The following is a 21437-nucleotide window of genomic DNA, read 5'->3' as shown; positions in this document are numbered from 1 at the left end:
TTTAAGGAGGGGTATATATATGTATAAGGATGACTACTCTCTCATTTTGCTTCATCTTACACTTAGAAAAAAATAGAGAAAACTAGAGAACAAGAGAGAGTAGCTATGGCAGCAGCTAGGGTTAAGGTAGGCCCTCTAATTTTTCTCTGTGAATTAATTATCTAAGGTGTTTTTAGATCACGTGAAGGTGTTTAACAACGTAAATTAATAGTTGGGGCAGCAAGAGAGTGCAACGAACAGCCACCAAATTTTCAGCCACGTTGAGAAGATCTCAAAGTCGATTTTTGGCAAGATAAGGTTCTTTCTTTTGAATTGGAATTAATGATGTTGTAATGGAAAGATTACATGTGTTAAATGAAGTTGGAAGTAAGAAAATTACATAATTATGATTGACGTTGTAAGCGAACGAAATTGAAGTCGTTCTAGTTGGATTAAAGTTGAGTAGTGTTGTTATTATTATGGTATTGTATTCGAAGGTAGTTAGGGTGTGTTAAAGGGTTGAAATGTGGCTATGACTGAATATACATGCTGTTGGTTGCAGCCACGTGATACTCCATTCCTTGTGGTTAAGATTTTGTGAAATAAAGATTGAAAACCCTATTTTGGTGTCGTAGTTTTGGGCAAGTTGTTTGGAGATTGTATTGCGTAATATTGAAGTGATTTAATTTTACATAGCTGCTGATTGTTGTTGTTGATATGTCTGTACCAATCGGAGGTGTAATTGAAAGTTCGGATAGGGCGAGTTATAAGGGAGATGCTGTCCGATTTCCGTTAACTTCGTAACTAACTAATAGACTAGTCAAGAAAAGCGAATAAGGAAATGATTCCTATGGATGATTGATTGTAGATATGGAAGCTGGAAAGTTGAGGGTTATTAATATTAGCATTACTTTCGTGTTAAATAGGTTCAGAGAGCGACGAATCAAGCAAGGTTACGATTAATCCATAAGAGGTATGTAAAGCTATCCTTCTTTTCACTTGGCATGTCTTAGCCATAAGTAGGTTGTATATGAAATGTGGGGATAATTCCATTCATAAAACTCCAAGTATGACTCATAATTCTTATCCACTTCTTGATGTTAGAACTCCTGTAATAATTGAGTTATTGCCTTTCAAGTCTTCTATGTGATAAAAAGTAGTACATGTAAAGCCTATCTCTTCTTGCATATCTAAAATGTAAGTGAAATGATATATGATATAAGTTTGGAGGTAATTCCATTTATAAGTTTTGGGTATAACTCGTGACTAGTATTCACTTTTGAATGTTAAAGGTCTTAAAGTAGTTGAACTACTACCCTCGAGCCTTCTATATATTGAGTAGTAATTGGATATGTAAGCTTCTACTCCTAAGGGCTCTATGATGATAAATGTCTCTGATTGCATAAGCTATGTGGCATGATCATGATGCATGTCTATGATGCCTGAGGCTCCACTTGGTATGATCCCTAATGACCTTTAGAGGGTACTTAAGATAATTACTATCCTGATCTTCAAGTGACGGTTCACTTGAATATTGCATAGAGTCTCAGATGATAATTTAACTTGCATATGGTTACTCACTACTCTGCTCGTGCATGATGTTAATACATCTTCCACCGAGTCCCATAATAGGTCGGGTATGTTAATCGTGCACAACTTCACTATATTTTCACCGAGTCTTAGGCTGGGTATGATAGATGTATACGATGATATGAAGATATCATTATTTACTGATTCCCTTGCTAGAGGGACGGGTACGATATATGATGATATGATGACATGGTTATGAGACCAAGTCCCATAATAGGCCGGGTACGATATAAATGTACACTACTGTCTTCATCGAGTCCCTTACTAAAGGGCCGGGTATGGTATATATCTATGTGCATATGATGACATGATGACACATTTGTAACACCGAGTCCCACAACGGGCCGGGTACAGTATATGATGATGATACACATGACTCCATTTTATAAGATGCAGGTATAGTGATTTATTAGTTGTTATACTTGTCTTCTGCATCCCTGTGTCAACTGTAATCTCCTTATGGTATTTTATGCTTTACATACTCAGTACATATATCGTATTGACCCTCCTCTCTTTGGGGAGATGCGTTTTATGCTCGCAGGTACAGACACGCATTTTGGGGATCCGCCAGCTTAGGATTACACTCAGCGAGTTTGGGAAGAGCTCCATTATATCGGAGCCTAGCTTTTGTTACTGAACCTTTGATGTATATATTTTTTTATTCAGGGGTACGGCGGGGGCCTTGTCCCGCCATATGTTACCGTTAATACTATTAGAGTTTTGTAGACATGTGTGTGGGTTGTATATATATGTGTGTTCAGTTGTGCCTATATGACTTATGTTTTAGGACATTCCTTTTGTCATGGCAGCCTTGTCAGCTTGCGTGTGTGTGTATAATGGGACAACCCCACATACTACGATAGCCTCATCAGCTTATGTGTTACATTGCCTATTGATAAGTTGTGACCCCCTCAGGAGACAGGTTGTGCCAATATGTGAACATGAGACAGGTTTACTTACAGTTAACAGGGGTATACGCGAGTGTCCAGCTTGGACACCCGTCACGACCTACGGGGTTGGGACATGACAAAAGTGGTATCAGAGCAGTTCATCCTCGGAGTGTCTACAAACCGTGTCTAGTAGAGTCTTGTTTATCGGCGTGTTGTGCACCACATCTATAAATATGAGACTACAAGACATTTAGGATGTTGTCTTTCTTTCTTGCCTTACATCGTGCGATAGAGCTATATTATTAGGATGATCTCTTACTAACATACCATTATGTTTATAGTGATGCCTCCAAGGAAATCAATAACTTCCCAGAAGGGCAAGTTAGTAGCTGGAGAAACTAGTCAGACCCCGAGAGTTACAAGGGCTCATGCCTAGTCTATGACGGGGATTGTGCTCTAGTCGACAAGCTCTACTACGCCGTGACCTCTAGAGGAGCTTAAAGAAGCAGTAGATGCAGATCCTAAGACTCTAGTACCGGAGCTTCCATCCCCACAACCAAGGCCAGAGGATAGGGCTATGAGAGATGCAGTTCAGTTGCTGACTAGATTAATGGCAAGACAGGATCAAAGGCATGGGCTAGAAGGGGAGGATGCAAATAGACATGAGAGTTTTAGGGTTCCTGACTTCCTAACTTGTAACCCTCCAAAGTTTTATGGGTCGAGCCCTACGGATGCCTATTGGAGTTCATTTGATAGATGTAGCGTACATTGAGAATAATTAGGGCCTTTGAGACTGAGTCTATTGAGTTGGCTTCATATCGGCTACGTGACGTAGCCGTTAATTGGTATGAGTCCTGGGAATTATCAAGGGGCGAGGGTGCTCCTCCAACAGTCTGGGATGAGTTTGTGGAAGCCTTCTTTGGTCATTTTCTACCTCCAGAGATGAGATGAGCCAGAGTTGATAGGTTCTTATAGCTGAGGCAGAATGAATGAGCCTTAGAGATTATAGCCTTGAGTTTGACTCGTTGGTGAGACATGCGCCTACTATTGTAGCTGATATGACTGATAGGATGCATTATTCTGTGATAGAATTAGACTGTTATTTGGTTGATAGTTGTATGGATATGACTTCTCATCCAGGTATAGATATTGCTCGAGTGCAGGCATATGCACAAGGGGTAGAGGATCGATACATAGGGCGACAGGCCGATAGGGATTATAATAGGGGGCAGCGTAACAGAGCTAGGTCGGTTGGTTATTTGGGGGAGTTTTGAGGTAGGCAGCCTCAGCAGTATAGTAGATATCCTTCCCAACCAGCTCGAAGTGCACCCTTAGAATTCGCAGATAGAAGGTTTGATAGCACAGGGTATTTAGGAGCCAGTCAAAACTCTAGGGTTGCAGGCCCACAGATGAATAGGGGTTCGCGTCAGTCGAGGCCACCTTTGCCTTGATGTTCTCATTATGGTAGGCCTCATTTTAGGGAATACCATGCTGCTACAGGTGTTATTTTTACGTGCGGCCGTCAAGGCCATGTTCTAAGGAAGTGTCCATTCGGGGGCAGTCCAAGAGGTACAGTCCAACCTACTAGGTCAATTGCTAGTTCTTCTTCTTCGATGGCTATGCGCCCTATGGGGTAGGGTACTCATATATATCTCCCTTTATTTCTAGTAGAGTCAGAATAAAACCCGAATTAATAGACCCATTTGAGGTAGCTACACCGTTAGGGGACTCTATTATGGTAAAGAAAGTATACAGAAATTGCTCGGTAAGTGTATGTGGTCTTCATACCTTGGCTAATTTGCTGCAATTAGATATGATGGAATTCGACGTTATTATAGGTATATACTAGTTAGCTTTTTATTATGCTAACATTGATTATAGAAACAAAGTAATTCGGTTCCAGCTCCCAAATGAGCCAATTATCGAATAGTTGGGGAATACGGCATCCCTGAGGGGCAAATTTATGTCATACCTCAAGGAAAGGAAGATCGTTAGAAAAGGGTATATTTATCATCTGGTTCGTATGCATAACCTAGAAACAGAGTTACTGACTTTTCAGTCAGTTCCAGTAGTCCATGAATATCCAAATGTATTCCCAGATGAACTCTGAGGTCTTCCTCCTGAACGGGAGATAGAGTTCACTATAGATGTGTTACTAAATACTCAGCCCATATCTATCCCTCCTTATAGAATGGCACCTGCAGAATTGAAGGAATTAAAGGAACAGCTGAAAGACTTATTAGAAAAGGGCTTCATTAGGCCCAATACATCACCTTGAAGAGCACCATTATTATTTATGAGAAGGAAAGATGGGTCACTGGGAATATGTATTGATTATAGGCAGCTGAATAAGGTAACAATAAAGAACAGATATCCCCTCCCCAAGATTAATGACTTATTTGACCAGTTGTAGGGTGCTAAGTGTTTTTCGATGATATACCTACGGTCAGGCTATCATCAGGTATGTGTAAGAGAAGCAGATATTCCAAAGACTGCATTCAGAACTCGATATAGGCATTATGAGTTTAAAGTAATGTCTTTTGGGCTGACTAATGCTCCAGCGGTGTTTATGGATCTAATGAACCGAGTGTTTAAACCCTTTCTAGACTTATTTATGATTGTATTTATTAATGATATTCTGGTCTACTCACGATCAGAAGAGGAACACATGAATCATTTGCAGATGGTACTTGGGGTGATCCAACACCAGAAGTTGTACGTTAAGTTCTCTAAATGTTAATTCTGGTTGACTTCAGTAGCGTTCTTAGGGCATGTTATTGGAATAGATGGAGTTCGAGTAAATACACAGAAGATTAAAGCCGCAAGGGCTTGGCCGAGACCTACAACACCTACGGAGGTACATAGTTTTCTAGGGCTAGCAGGGTATTACAGAAGGTTTGTGGAGAACTTTGCTTCAATTTTTTCACCTTTAACAAGGCTAACTCAGAAGGAGACTAAGTTCCAATAGACCGATGCTTGTGAATGAAGCTTTCAGTTGCTGAAAGATAAGTTGACTATGACCCCAGTTCTAACTCTTTCTGAAGGACCAGATGGATATGTTATTTATTGTGATGTTTTCGGTGTTGGGCTAGGTTGTGTACTAATGCAACATGGTAGAGTCATAGCTTATGCCTCTCGACAGCTCAGGAAGCATGAAAGGAATTATCCAACTCATGATCTAGAGTTAGCAACAGTAATTTATGCTTTAAAAATATGGAGGCACTATCTATATGAAGTACATGTTGATACCTATACGGATCACAAAAGCCTCTAATATATCTTTAAGAAGAAAGAGTTGAATTTACGGCAGAGAAGGTGGCTAGAGTTGTTGAAAGATTATGATGTTGACATCCTATAACACCCAGGGAAAGCAAATACTGTAGCGGATGCACTCAGCCATAAATCAATGGGTAGCTTGGCAGAGGTATAACCAGAATGGAAAGAGATAGTCCGCGAGATTTGCCAATTAGCTAGATTTGGAGTCCGTTTGGCTAATTCGGATGATGGTGGGGTTTCTGTTCGAGGAGTTGCTGAATCCTCTATCATAGAAGAAGTAAAGAAATGCCAGTACCAGGACCCTATTCTGGCACAGTATAGGGACGCAGCTCTTCAAAAGGAAAAGACTCTATTCAAGATCATGCGTGGCGGAGTGCTAAGATATAAAGGCGGAATCTGTGTACCTGAGATTATAGGGCTACGGCAGCAAATAATGGGAGAGGCACATTATGCCCGCTATTCTATTCATCCAGGGTCAACCAAGATGTATCATGACCTCAAATGTTTATATTGGTGGGATGGCATAAAGAAAGATATAGCAGAGTTCGTAGCCCAGTGCTCGAATTGTCAACAGGTTAAGAGTGAGCATTAGAAGCTTGGCGGATTGTTATAAGAGATAGAAATCCCCATTTGGAAATGGGAAGCGATTAATATGGATTTTATTACAGGCTTACCTTGCACTCTACGGAAGTATGATTCCATATGGGCTGTTGTAGATAGGCTGACAAAATCAACCCACTTCCTTCCAGTTAGGACTACATACTCAGCTGAGGACTATGCAAAGTTGTATATTAAGGAAATAGTAAGACTTCACGGGGTTCCCACATCTATTATATCAGACAGGGGAGCTCAATTTACAGCTAACTTCTGGAGATCATTCTAGAAGGGATTGGGAACATAGGTGAATCTTAGTATAGCATTTCACCCTCAAACTGATGAACAGGTCGAGCGTACTATTCAAACTCTAGAAGATATCTTGTGGGCCTGTATAATTAACTTCAGAGGCAGTTGGGATGATCATTTGCCACTTATTGAGTTTGCTTATAATAATACTTACCATTCTAACATCTAAATGGAGCCATATGAGGCTTTGTATGGAAGGAAATGTAGGTCACCTATTGGTTGGTTTGATATTGGTGAAATAAAACTAATAGGCCCAGACCTGGTTCAGCAAACTGTAGATAAAGTCAAGCTGATTCAGGAGAGGTTGTTGGCAGCCCAGAGTCGGCCGAAATCATACACAGATAATCGACGTCGACCCTTAGAGTTTTAGGTTGACGATTAGGTGTTCTTGAAGGTGTACCCATGAAGGGGGTAATGAGATTCGGTAAGAAAGGGAAGCTTATCCCAAGATACATTGGTCTTTATCAAATCATCCATAGAATAGGCAAAGTTGCCTATGAGTTGGACTTACCATCGGATCTGGAAGTAGTATACCCAGTCTTTCATGTGTCGATGCTTCACAAGTATATTAGTGATCCTTCTAGAGTATTCCCCATGGATGATGTCCAGGTGATAGAGGAACTCTCGTATAAGGAACACCCTATAGCCATACTTCATCGCCAAGTCAGAAGGTTATGCACTAAGGATGTGGCCTCCGTCAAAGTATTATGGCGAAATAAGAATATAAAAGAGATGACCTAGGAAGTTAAGGAAGAGATGAACAAATATCCATACTTGTTCCCCATGTCTACATGTAATCTAAACTCCTAAATCGATTGTATTAGTTTATAAGAGACTTATATATGGCAACTATTATAGAGATTTCCCAAAATCCTTTTAAGACCTTATGAAACTAGTTAACATTCGAGAACGAATGTTCTAAAGGGAGGAAGGATATTATACCCTGCACTTTTGTACATTAGAACATGTTTTTTTCTAAAAGATTGCCATGTGATCTATGTTATCTATGAAGTTCTATGTGAGTAGCGATGGTTGGAAATAGGTTTGGAAGGATTGGAAAGGAGTTGGAGGCCAAGTAGTGAGTCGTGGTAATCGACCTACTTTCTTAATCTACCAACTTGGATTTATTACATAATTAAAAAACTTGAGTATATATCGAGCTTAAGTAGCAAGGAATACAAATATTCTTAAAGTGAGACGAGATTACGAACCCACGAAAGATGAAAAAGGAGGTGATTCACCTACTTGGAACAAGTAGGTGACGCACCTGCTTGGGTAGACCCCACCCCGCCATAGGGCAGCCAGGGAGTGGACGCATAGATGTGGTGGCCCAATAAGGGTTGGACACATATCACCCTTAGGGGATGACATATATCACCTTCTAAGGAGGGGTATATAGATGTATAAGGATGACTACTCTCTCATTTTGCTTCATCTTACACTTAGAAAAAAATAGAAAAAACTAGAGAATAAGAGAGAGTAGCTACGGCAGCCGCTAGGGTCAAGGTAAGCCCTCCAAATTTTCTCCGTGAATTAATCATCTAAGGTGTTCTTTAATCACGTGAAGGTTTTTAACAACGTGAATTAATAGTCGGGGCAGCAAGAGAGTGTAACGAACAGCCACCAAATTTTCAGCCACGTTAAGGAGATCTCGAGCTTGATTTTTGGCAAGGTAAGATTCTTCCTTTTGAATTGGAATTAATGATGTTGTAATGGAAAGATTACATGTGTTAAATGAAGTTGGAAGTAAGAAAATTGCATAATTATGACATTGTAAGCTAACAAAATTAAAGTCGTTCTAGTTGGATTAACATTGAGTAGTGTTGTTATTATTATGGTATTGTATTCGAAGGTAGTTTGGGTGTGTTAAAGGGATGAAAGTATGGCTATGACTGAATATACATATTGTTGGGTTCAGCCACGTGATGCTCCGTTCTGTGTGGTTAAGATTTTGCAAAATAAAGATTGAAAACCCTATTTTGGTGTCGTGGTTTTGGGCGAGTTGTTTGGAGCTTGTATTACGTAATGTTGAAGTGATTTAATTGTACATAGCTGTTGGTTGTTATTGTTAATATGTCTATACCAATCGGAGGTGCAATTGGAAATTCGGATAGGGCGAGCTATAGGGGAGATGCTTTCCAATTTCCATTAACTTCGTAACTAACTAATAGACTATCAAGAAAAGCGAATAAGAAAATGATTCCTATGGATGATTGATTGTAGATATGGAAGCTGGAAAGTTGAGGGTTATTAATATTAGCATTACTTTTGTGCTAAATAGGTTCAGAGGGCGCGAAGCAAGTGTGGTTACGATTAATCTATAAGAGGTATGCAAAGCTATCCTTTTTTTCTCTTGGCATGTCTTAGCCATAAGTGGGTTGTATATGAAATGTTGGGATAATTCTATTCATAAAACTCCAAGTATGACTCATAATTCTTATCCACTTCTTGATGTTAGAACTCCTGCAATAATTGAGTTATTGCCTTTCAAGTCTTCTATGTGATAAAAAGTAGTACATGTAAAGCCTATCTCTTCTTGTTTTTGGAATGTCTTAAATGTAAGTAAAATGATATATGATATAAGTTTGGAGGTAATTTCATTTATAAGTTTCGGGTATAACTCATGATTGGTATTCACTTTTGAATGTTAAAGGTCTTAAAGTAGTTAAACTACTACCCTCGAGCCTTCTATATGTTGAGTAGTAATTAGATACGTAAGCTCCTACTCCTAAGGGCTCTATGATGATAAATGTCTCTGATTGCATAGGCTGTGTGGCATGATCTTGATGCACGTCTATGATGCCTGAGGCTCCACTTAGTATGATCCCTAGTGACCTTTAGAGTGTACTTAAGACAATTACTACCCTGATCTTCAAGTGACGGTTCACTTGACTATTGCATGGAGTCTCAGATGATGATTTAACTTGCATATGATTACTTACTACTCTGCTCGTGCATGCTATTAATACATCTTCCATTGAGTCCCATAATGGGCCGGGTATGTTAATTGTGCACAGCTTCACTATATTTTCACCGAGTCTTAGGCCGGGTATGATAGATGTATACGATGATATGAAGATATGATTATTCACCAATTCCCTTGCTAAAGGGCCGGGTACGATATATGATGATATGATGACAAGGTTATGAGACTGAGTCCCATAATGGGCCGGGTATGATATAAATATACACTACTCTCTTCACTGAGTCCCTCACTAAAGGGCGGGGTATGGTATATATATATGTGCATATGATGATATGATGACACATTTGTAACATCGGGTCCCATAATGGGTCGGGTACGATATATGATGATGATACACATGACTCCATTTCATAAGATGCAGGTATAGTGATTTATTGATTTTTATACTTGTCCTCTGCATCCCTGTGTCAACTGTAATCTCCTTATGGTATTTTATGCTTTACATATTCAGTACATATATCGTACTGAGCCCCCTTTCTTCTGGGGGCTGCATTTCATGCCCGCAGGTATAGACACGCATTTTGGGGATCCGCCAGCTTAGGATTCTACTCAGCGAGTTTGGGAAGAGCTCCATTGTATCGGATCCTAACTTTTGGTGCTGAACCTTTAATGTATATATTTTTTATTCAGGGGTACGACGGAGGCTTTGTCCCATCATATGTTACCGTTAATACTTTTAGAGTTCTGTAGACATGTGTATGGGTTGTGTATATATATATGTTCAGTTGTGCCTATATGACTTATGTTTTGGGACGTTCCCTTTGTCGTGGCAGCCTTGTCGGCTCGCATGTGTGTATATAATGGGATGACCCCACATGTTATGATAGCCTCTCCGAATTATGTGTTACATTGCCTATTGATAAGTTATGACCCCCTCAGGAGACAGGTTGTGCCAATATGTGAACATGCGATAAGTTTACTTACAGTTAATAGAGGTATACGCGAGTGTCCAGCTTGGACACCCATCATGACCTACGGGGTTGGGTCGTGACACTTTATTGATGACATATCACAGTTTTATTGATATGGATTGTATATTGATATGAAATTTGTTTTCTTCTCATTATTTGTGTGAACATGCGTATTTACAATGATTCTGAAATGTTATGATGAGTTTTTTTCTTGATGATGATGCAGATGACAAATGTTTCTACGATGCTAATGAAAAATGGTTCCAAGGATTGATAAGTATGATGATGGGAAATGGTTCTGGCAGTTACATGGACCTTGTGAGTCCTCCATAGGTCCTAATCTGATATTCAACAGGTGTGTATCGTTAGGACAGACATGCATCACTATCTTTGACATCTCATTTCATTGCATTGCACATCATTACTATGGTGAACTTTGTGATTACTTGTTATGGATTTTGTGATTGATAAATATAAAATATTGTATTGATGTCCCATTTATGTTGAAGTGTTACCATATGTGTTGTGTGCTTTATAAATTTTGAACTATTTGGTTAGGCTATTTTTGTATGATTGTAATTGTTGAGGTTGGATTGGAGTATTGGGAGTACCTATGTTCTGTATTGCTTTACTTAGAGTTAGTTATTTTCTTATTGAGTACCGTGTTATTTGGTACTCACTCCCTTAGTGTCACACCCCGAGAGGGCACCCTAGATGTGGCCGGCATTTAAAGACCATTGTTGGTCCCCAAGTGAACCACTTGGTCCATTCACACGTTCAAACTCTCAGCGGAAGGTCTAATATAACTGTAAAGACAGATAGCTCAAGTGGGCACTCAAAACATCACGAATAATGAATTAATATGTTGAAAAATACTCAAGAATGAAGTGACTCAATGTCATATACTCAATAATGAAATTAAGTTTTTTTAAAAACAAATAAGCTCTTAGAAAAAACCCATCTAACTCAACTCTGACTCTCTCCATGAAGCCTCTAAGTCAATACTAGAGAGGTGCCAAGACAAGTCCAAGTCTACCTCAAATGACTATCAACAGAATGACAAATGAAGGAAATAAATATGAAGCCCTCCGAATGCAGGAGGTCTCACCAAAAGCTGAGTTGGATCTGGTCTTCAATGATGCACTGGTTGAGGACCCCTATCACCTGTATCTGCATCATTAAATGATGTAAGCCAATTGGCGTCAGTATATGGAATGTAGAAGTATGTAAAATGGTTGAAGGAAAACTTACTCAACGTTACTCAACTCATAGGACTCAATTCTGAAAATAGCTCAACTCAATAAAGAATGAAGTAGAATAATATAATGCTTTAATTAATATACAATAAGAGATAGAACTCCATATAGGAAGTATGATAGTTTACTCTGTGAGAGGTTCTCTAACCGACAACCATCACTTATGTGCTAGTGATGGTACAACTCTTAAGAGTTGTCGTTGCTGCAAACATCCAATACCTTGCCAGGGTAAAGGACGCTCAACTCAATGGATCCAAAATCAATCATAGTCCATCATTTTGGTACTTGAGAGACATGACCTATACCCTATGCTGGCTACGTAGTTTATGGGCTCACCCTATATTGGTGCTCAATACTACTCCCAAAGTACTTTATTATGCTCATATACATCAAGTGAGTAAAATACTCATTTAGTCTCTTTTGGACTTAGCTCAAAACTCATCTCATCTCAACTCAAAGAATGCATTTAAGATAAAAATATAATTTGACTTCTCAACTCAATTTTAAAATAGATGTTTTAATAAAATATTGCTCAACTTATTTATACTTAGAATGCTTATGCTCAATATGCTACTCAGGAAATTTCTCAACTCATACTCAAACTCTTTGTCAATCAAAGTTGAAACTTATTATTTTTTAAACTCAAAATAAATGCATAAAATATTTAATGCAAAATGTTTATAACATTTCCTTAAAACTCTGTTAATGCATAATGTACAATGAAATCTCAATTAGGGTTCATGTGAATGTAAACATGAACACATACTCTCAACAAGACTCAATTCAAGAAACTCATTAAAGAATATCATAATACATATACAACAACACAATGAAATTTATATACGAACTCAATAGGAATGATAGATAATTCAAGAACTGGATACATGGAACTTTGAAACTCATCTCAACTAAGTAAACTAAAGATGTAGGGCACGTGGATGAACTCAATCCGCATTATGGTTAGACTTACATACTTGGAATCAAAGAAACAATTGAAACGCGAAGACTTCGTTTGAAACCTTGAACCCTAGCTTTTTCTCCTCTCCAATCTTTTCTCTTAAATAAATCTAAGTGTTTATGAAGATATAAGCAAATAGGGTACTGTTAAGGGGCTCAAAATAGTCCCAAAACATCGAGGTTTTATTTTGGGAAAACACTAGAATACCTTTTAAAATAAATCGACTCTGGTCATCTACGGGTCGTAGAAGACCATTCTTAGAACTGGACTAAAGGAACGCTTGGAGTTCTATGACTCATGTCTATAAGTCGAAGACTTCTTGACGAGTCATAGAAATGACTCATCCTACAGGCTTTCAAAACTTTAAGAAACTGAGTCTCTGAAGTTTCTCTACGAGTCATTTTTACTACTCATAATCATTTCTATGGGTCGTCCTATTGACTCGTAACAAAAGTACTGAGGCTTATATTTTCAGAATTTAGGCAAAGGCTCTAGACTCGTTTCCACAGGTCGTCAACATCCTTATGAGTCATAAGGTGATTCGTAAACCCTCTTCACACTTAACCAAAATTTTCCTCTCTAGTGCCATCCTACGATTCCCTCCTATGATCCGTAGAATCTTATACAAGTCATAAGTTAACTCATAGCAACTGGGAAAGTCAATTTCCTCAATCTTTCTCAACTTTTTGCAATGTTCTCAAACTTAGTCTAGACTAAAATAACACAGGGTGTTACAATATCTCCCCCTTGGGATCATTTATCCTTGAATGAAGACCAAACTATGGGTTTACTCAAGGTACGAATACAATCAAGAACTCAACAATCAAATATCCGAACAATCAACTACTCAGACTCAGAAATACTCATCAAATACTCAAACTCAGAAGGAACTTCAAACAAAAGATAGGAAAAAGGGACATTACCATTAACATCATCATTAGGAGGCATGAATAGATGAGGGTATCTATATTTCATATCCTCTTCAGCTTCCCATGTAACTTCTTCAATGAACTGATTTCTCCATAGAACTTTGATGGACACTACCTCCTTGGTTCTCAATTTACGAACCTGATGATCAAAGATTTTAACTGGGATCTCCTCATAACTCAGGCTCTCTTTCACCCTCTTATTTGGTACAATAAGTGAAGGATCTCTCAAACACTTCTTAATCATAGATATGTGAAACACGGGATGAATAGCTGCTAACTCTGGGGGAAGCTCCAATTCATAAGCTACATTACCCACCCTCTTCACAATATGGTAAGGACCAATGTGGTAGGGACTAAGCTTCCCTTTCTTTCCAAATCTCATCACACCCTTCATGGGTGAAACTTTCAAGTATACCCAATCGGACACTTCGAACTCTAAATCTTTCCATCTAACATTAATGTAGGATTTTCTAGCGACTCTGTGCAGTTGTCAACCTCTGCTGGATGATCTTTACTTTCTCTATAGCTTGATGAACCAAGTCTAGACCAATTAACTCAGCTTCATCAACCTCAAACTAATAAATCGGTGATCTACATTCCTCTCATACAGAGCTTTATAGGGAGCCATTTGAATGCTCGAATAACCTATTATTGTATGCAAACTCAATAAGAGGTAAATGATTATCCCAATTACTTTTAAAATCAATGATATAGGATCTCAAAATATCTTCAAAAGTCTGTATCGTACGTTCTGCCTGGCCTTCTGTCTGCGGATGAAAAGCAATACTAAGTTTCACTCTTGAACCCAAACCTTTATGGAATGACTTCCAAAATTGAGCAATGAACTGAGCTCCCCTGATGATAGTTCACTCCCCTATCTGAGATGATAGATAAAGGAACTCCGTACAGTTTAACAATCTCTCAAAGATATAGTCTAGCATACTCATCTGCAGTGTCCGTAGTCTTCACCAATAAGAAATGAGCTGATTTGGTCATCCTATCCACAATCACCCAAAATAGAGTCATGTTGTCTACGGTACCACGGTAGACCTATAATGAAGTCCATATTTATCATTTCCCACTTCTATTTTGGAATCTCAATATTCTAGGATACTCCACAAGGCCTTTAATGCTCAACTTTGACTTGTTGGCGATTCGGGAATTTGGACACAAAATCCAATATATCTTTGTTTATTCTACTCCACCAGTACACTTCTCTCAAGTCATGGTATATCTTTGTAGAAGCTGAATGGATGGAATACCTAGAATTATAGGCTTCTTCCATGATTCTCTCTCGGATGCCATCAAGACTTGGAACACATAATCTCCCTTGATACCTCAACAATCCATCTCCCCTTGGCAAAAGCCATCACCTTCTGCTTATGAATTTCATCTTTCAATTAGATAAGAATGGGATCTTGATCTTGCTTTGTCTGCACCTCTGCAACTAGAGATGATGCAGCTCCATTCTGAATAGTAGTACCACCGTCACTAGAGTCAATAAGTTGAACTCCTAAATGTGCAAGCCTATGCACCTCTTTAGCTAATTATTTCTTTCCCTCTTCTACATGGGTCATACTCCCCATAGATAACCTGATAAGAGCATCAGCAACAACATTAGCTTTACCTGGGTGGTAGAGAATGTTCATATTATATTCCTTGAGTAACTCAAGCCATCTCATCTATATCAGGTTCAGCTCCTACTGTCTAAACACATATTGTAGGCTCTTGTGATCTGTGAACACATTAACATCCATACCATAAAGATAGTGACACCAAATCTTGAGAGAGAATACTATGGCTGTCAATTCAAGGTCGTGAGTCGGGTAGTTTCTCTCATGAATCTTAAATTATGTAGAAGCATAAGCTATGATTTTTCCCTTCTGTATCAACACACAACCCAATCCAACTCTGGATGCATCGCAATAGATAACAAAACCATTTGTTCCCTCGAGTAGAGATAGCACTAGAGCAGTATTCAACATTATTTTCAACTCTTGAAAACCCTTCTCACAAGCATCTGACCATTAGAACTTAGCCTTCTTTTGAGTTAGCTTAGTCAATAGTGAAGATATGGATGACAACTCTTCAACAAATCTACAGTAGTAGCCAGCTAAACCCAAGAAACTTCTTATATCAGTCAGGGATGTAGTCCTTGGCCAGTTTTTTACCGCTTCAATCTTTTATGAGTCAACTCAGATACCATCTCCAAAAATACTATGGCCTAAGAATGCCACAGATGCTAGCCATAACTCACACTTGGAAAATTTAACATATAACTCATTTTCCTTGAGAGTTTAGAGGACAATTCTGAGATGGTTAGCATGCTCCTCCTCATTGTTCGAATAGTCAGTATGTCATGAGGTCCAAAAATGTTTTAGGAGAGTTAGTCAAACCAAAGGATATGACTAGAAACTCATAGTGACCGTACCTAGTTCTGAAGGCTGTCTTCGGGATATCACACTCTTTTACTTTTAACTAATGATAGCCTAATCTGATGTCTATCTTGGAAAAATAAGTGGCACCCTGAAGTTGGTCGAAAAGATCATTGATCTTCAGAAGGGGATACTTGTTTTTTATAGTAACCTTGTTCAGTTGACGATAGTCAATGCACATTCTCAAGGATCCTTCTTTCTTTCGCATAAACAGGACAGGAGCACCCCAAGGTGAGAAACTTGGCCTAATAAACCCCTTATTTAGGAGATTTGAGTGATTCCAAAGGCTATTTCTCATAGTTTTGTCAAGGGAAATTAGGTGTTGTGCTCAGAAGTCAGTGTAGAAGCTTCATTAGAGGTAATTACTTCCGTTTTCCTGTGGCCTTTCTTCTTTTTGAGCCAAATTGAGAGTGTAGATATATGTTGGTGTTGTGGTTGTTTTGAGTAGTGAATTGTGTTCCTTTTTGGAATAAAATCTTGGGATAGAATTTAAGACCTATTCTCGGAGTCAATTTCATAAATTACGAAGTTGGTCCCACGATTTCCAATTTTGACTTCAAAATTGGCTCATCTCCAAATTCGATAATTTTAGTATCAAAATGATCGTATTGACGAGTTAACTAACATTTTGGTTGCATGGAGGTGATTGGAGATGATTCGTAGGTCGATACCTTCATCTTGATGGATTCAGAGTGTACGTGTTCGGCTTCAAGGTAGGCTACGGTCTCCCTTTTTTAACTAAGTTCTATTAGATATCATTTAGTATATATTTTATGTGATTTAGGTTGGTATTGGCCTGGTTTAGGTCTTTCCCCATTTTATCTCATTTCTTTAACTCTGGTTGAACCTTAGACTAGCGTAGCCTTTTGAGATCCTTATTTTAGGTTTGTGGTTTCATTTGCATCGTGGTTTGGTGAGATTACCCTCCTTAGGATCGGTACTTATGGCCTTAGGCTAGGTTTGAGACTTATATGATTTAGCTTGTGTTCCAGTGCCCTTATAGCTAGGTATACTTCCTTTAGGAGCTTGTGATGGTTGGTGTGACTTAGTGCTAGTGCTGGCTACCTTTGAGGATCATTGTAGTCATAGGTTGGGCTGAGTTATGCTCGTTAGGGGTGGAGATTTCACATTTTGGGGTAAGGTATCATTCCTAGAGATATTTCTCCCCTTATTTGTTTTTGAACCATATTTCGATTGTTTCTCTTTCATTTAGCAGTAGGCTGATGATGTCGACTTATATATTATCTATTGTTGCACCCGAGACTGTGTTCGAGATGTGTTTGGATCCCAGGTTAGTTCCTTTGCCTTGATAAGTTGGTATAGTTGGATGTTACCATTTGGATTATGTTTGTGTCATGTTTGGATGCTGGTGATGGCATGCTTGCATTGATTGAGCATATTCACTCATTTTGTGGTATGATCCCAGTAGTTTCATTGGATTTTCACTACTGATTTTGAGAAGGCTTTCTAACCCTTTTTCTATTTTTAAACTGATTTTTAACTGAAGTTGTACTACTTGGACTACTTTGATAAAATGGTTTGCGTTTTATGAGGCATCGAGGATGTGCTCTATTTTATACTGATAGTTTAGAGGCATCAAGGATGTGCTCAGTTTCTATTGATATTCGACAGTGGCGTGACCCTTTTTATACTATGGTTGCATCTAGGATGCCTTTAGCCTATACTTGATTATCCGGCGACGCATCACCTTTTTCTACATTGGCTTGTACACTCACTCTCTGATATCACTACGGGGATATTATATGCCTATATAAGACCTAATTCGGGCCCAGGCAACGTATACAGACTTCCCGCGTCCCCTATGGTCCCTCTGGCTAGTGCACCACGGAATCAGATGAGGGAGTCTCATGGATCCTACTTGGCAGGCCAAGGGCTGGGGTGGTTCTATGCACTTGTTGATGATCGCTGAGAGCCACCGATGATGTTACTGGTCTTACTACAAACTTATATTCATTAGCATTACTTATCACCGGTATACTTGTTTGGTGTGGTCCCCCGATTTATGAGGGTCGGGGGTATGCGTGTCATAGTTTATACCTTTCAGGGGTATGGACGTCCGGTCGATTATTATCAGATTATACTTGCTCTTATCTCTTGTCGTACTTGTAGTTATTTTGCAGGGTGTCTAAGTTTGGGTTGTTGTTTTTGGTGTTTTCTGTTAGACTTAGTTGGTTTGGTCCTTAGGTAGTATGTGATTAGCTGTGGTAGACAGTGCTTTCGTCCTTGATTAGTTGGCTCATTTAGTGCCTCCTTATTGTAAATAGGTTGTGGCTTGCGCGTGCAGGTGCATTCTTTGATTTTGTCTCCTATATTTATATATATCCTACCTCTTTACTCTCATTTCCTGCTTTACCGTGTGTTAGATCTTATTTGTTTACTTGTGTTATATTTACCTGATTACTTGTGATTTATACTTGCTTTATTTGTGGAGCTCAGTCGGCCTATGCCTACTAAGTACCATGCGTTTGGTACTCATACTACACTTCTTCCCCCTGCAAATCATAGTACGGGTTATCGTCGTTGATTTGGATTGCAAAGCAGCTTAATTCGGAGATTTGGTGAGCTCCTGGGGTCCGAGGTTGTTGATTTCCACCTATGTGGGATTAGGACCAGTCTTTACTTGCTTTCGAAAGTTGTCTGTACTTATATTTGTATCTGTAAAAGCCTTGTATTCGTATTTTGAATTAGATACTCGATTACCGATTGATGCCGGGTCTTGGGGTGGTTCCTTGTGTTTTATTGCAGTTGTTCTTTTACTTCTCATTGCTATTATCTTCCATTTTGGTGTTCATCTTTCGTTTGGCAGTCTGTTGCCTCTGGTTCCGAGCTAAGGGTTATGGGTTAGGCTTACCTGCAGACGGGTGTTAGCAGGTGCCAGGACGGCCCGAGAAATCGGATCGTAACATTTAAGTACTTCAAATTAAACGAAAAAAGACATAAAAGTCATAAGTTAAACATTATTATTCCAAACTACTTCAAAGTTCTTATACATTTATAAAAAAAATACTTAATAATTCTTACAAATCACCATAAGTAAATAATTTAATTTATCTAATACAACAGTAACTTTAAGAATTCAACGATGTGTTTTCCACATGATTTTCATCATCCTCATTAGTGATGGGATCGTCTGTCACACATTTATATTGATCATATACCTGATGTTGAGTAGGAAGAGACTGAGAGGGGCGAACTGCATCATCGGGACAAGGGAAAATCCCTATAAAGCAAATAATACATTTGATTGAGCCAAAATCCCTGCATATTCTCTGTCTCTCTGCCCTTTTCTGCATCAAGTTGAAAAAAGTTCTAGTGCCATTGCATAGTCCACAAAATCATCAACACCTTCTAAAGATTTAGTCTTCATCTATACTCGATCAAAATTAATCTATTATACATTCAGGTACGATCTAACTACCCAAAAATCACAAATTTTGAATTTATTAAACACTACATTAAATAATAATTCAGCATATTTTAATTTTGTTGAGTTTCAAATCTAACGCTTATAATTCAACTTATGACCTTATGTCATCAATGTAACCTACATGTAATACTTGATGTTTTCATTATTTTTGGAATTGAATTGTAAACTTATTATATTTAATCTTGAAGCACTTTGAAATAATTTTTTCTAAAGAATAATTGTCTTCAGGTTAGGATTATTTTTTTCTAATTATAAGTTCAAAGTTGAATCCTAAGTTACAAGTTGAATGCTAAGGCGCGTTTGTATTGAATTTTTTTAAGTGACTTATAAGTTTAAACTTAAAAAGTCATAAGTTGAGAACCCTCAACTTTTGACTTTTGAATTTTTTAGTACTTTTTCAATCTTAAAAAGTGTTTAAAAGCACTTTTTGAGTTATACAAATACTTCCAAAACTAAAAAAGAGTTTAGAAGCCAAACACCACTAAAAATAAGTCAATCCAAGCAGCCACTAAATTCAAAGTTGAATCCTAAATTCAAAAATTAACCATAAGATCAAAGTTCAAATACTAATTTTAACTTAAGACTAGTCTTACTCCAAAATTCAAGATTCAATTTTAATTCAAAACCTCAATTTAAGATTCAAAGAATTTTCTTATAGATTGAAAATTCAATTCAAAGTTCTATAACCAATGTTACTAAGTTAAACAAGATTTAATTTCTATTTAACAAGTCAACTATCAATTCAACAATGAACCTATGAATTCAAAGTTCTAGAACCAATTACTTTCAAGAAGATTCAATTTAATTCAACAATTTAACAATGCGAATATGCGACTATCAATTCAACAATGGAACGATCAACTAAAAGAGAAACAAACCAGTGTAACTTGAGTCCAACACGCTAATGTGGCATGCCTCAATGGCCAATATCACTATTTATCTTTTTTCTTAGAATTTTGAATTTTTTTCCTTATTTTCTGTCCTCAAAATCTTGAAAAATATTTATTACATTTCCTTAAATTTCTCTCCTATTAAATATCTGTAATATCTCTTTCCTTATTATTCCTATTTATTACATTTCCTTAAATTATGCTCCTACTAAATAAGTATATGTTTAATTCTTAATTAATTCTGTCCAAAAGGTAGGATTATGCTCTTTCATTCATGACTTAAGGTAGAATTAAATTGAATAATGAGTCATTAAGCTATATACATGTATTTTCAATGGCATAATATTCTTTCCATCTTCCAAAGTTCAACTTATAATTTATATATATTTCAAGATTAAGTTTCAATTTTGTCACAATTTAACTTCCATCTAATCTATTGCATCTAAAAACCAAAGGAACTAATTATTCTTCTTGAAATCTTAATATGAGTAGTTCAGGAGATATTATGAAGGCTTTGAAGAAGATAAGGTAAAAATCAAATTTAAAAAATGGTAATTTGTGTATGTTTCCTCAACAGGAATTAAACATGAAAGTACACAATCAAGAACCGAATTTTGCTTAAGCTTTGCAGTTTCATCTTATGCTTGAAGGTCTTTATTTCACCAACTCTTTATTTTCTGTGTATATTGTTATATTTACTATATTATTATATTCATATTTTAGTTTGACCCGAAAATAAGTCTCTTGAATAAGAATTGACCTGCGGAAGTGAATATCGACAACGAATCTAACAATTTTACATTGATTTCGTGTTTTTGACAAGTCCAGAAAGCAGGTGAAGGAGGAGAAAAATAGAGCTAATGATCTGTTGTATTACTTTTGTTTTTCTGGACATTTATGCAAATTCTTTGTAGTTTTGATTAATTCATAGAAATTATTTTAGTGTGTGAAAAGGGGGGGGGGGGAGGAGGATATATTTATAGAAA

The sequence above is a fragment of the Solanum dulcamara genome, chromosome 8 (assembly GCF_947179165.1).
Source record: "Solanum dulcamara chromosome 8, daSolDulc1.2, whole genome shotgun sequence".
NCBI classification, from domain to species: Eukaryota; Viridiplantae; Streptophyta; class Magnoliopsida; order Solanales; family Solanaceae; genus Solanum; species Solanum dulcamara.
Note: the sequence above shows the minus strand (reverse complement) of the source record.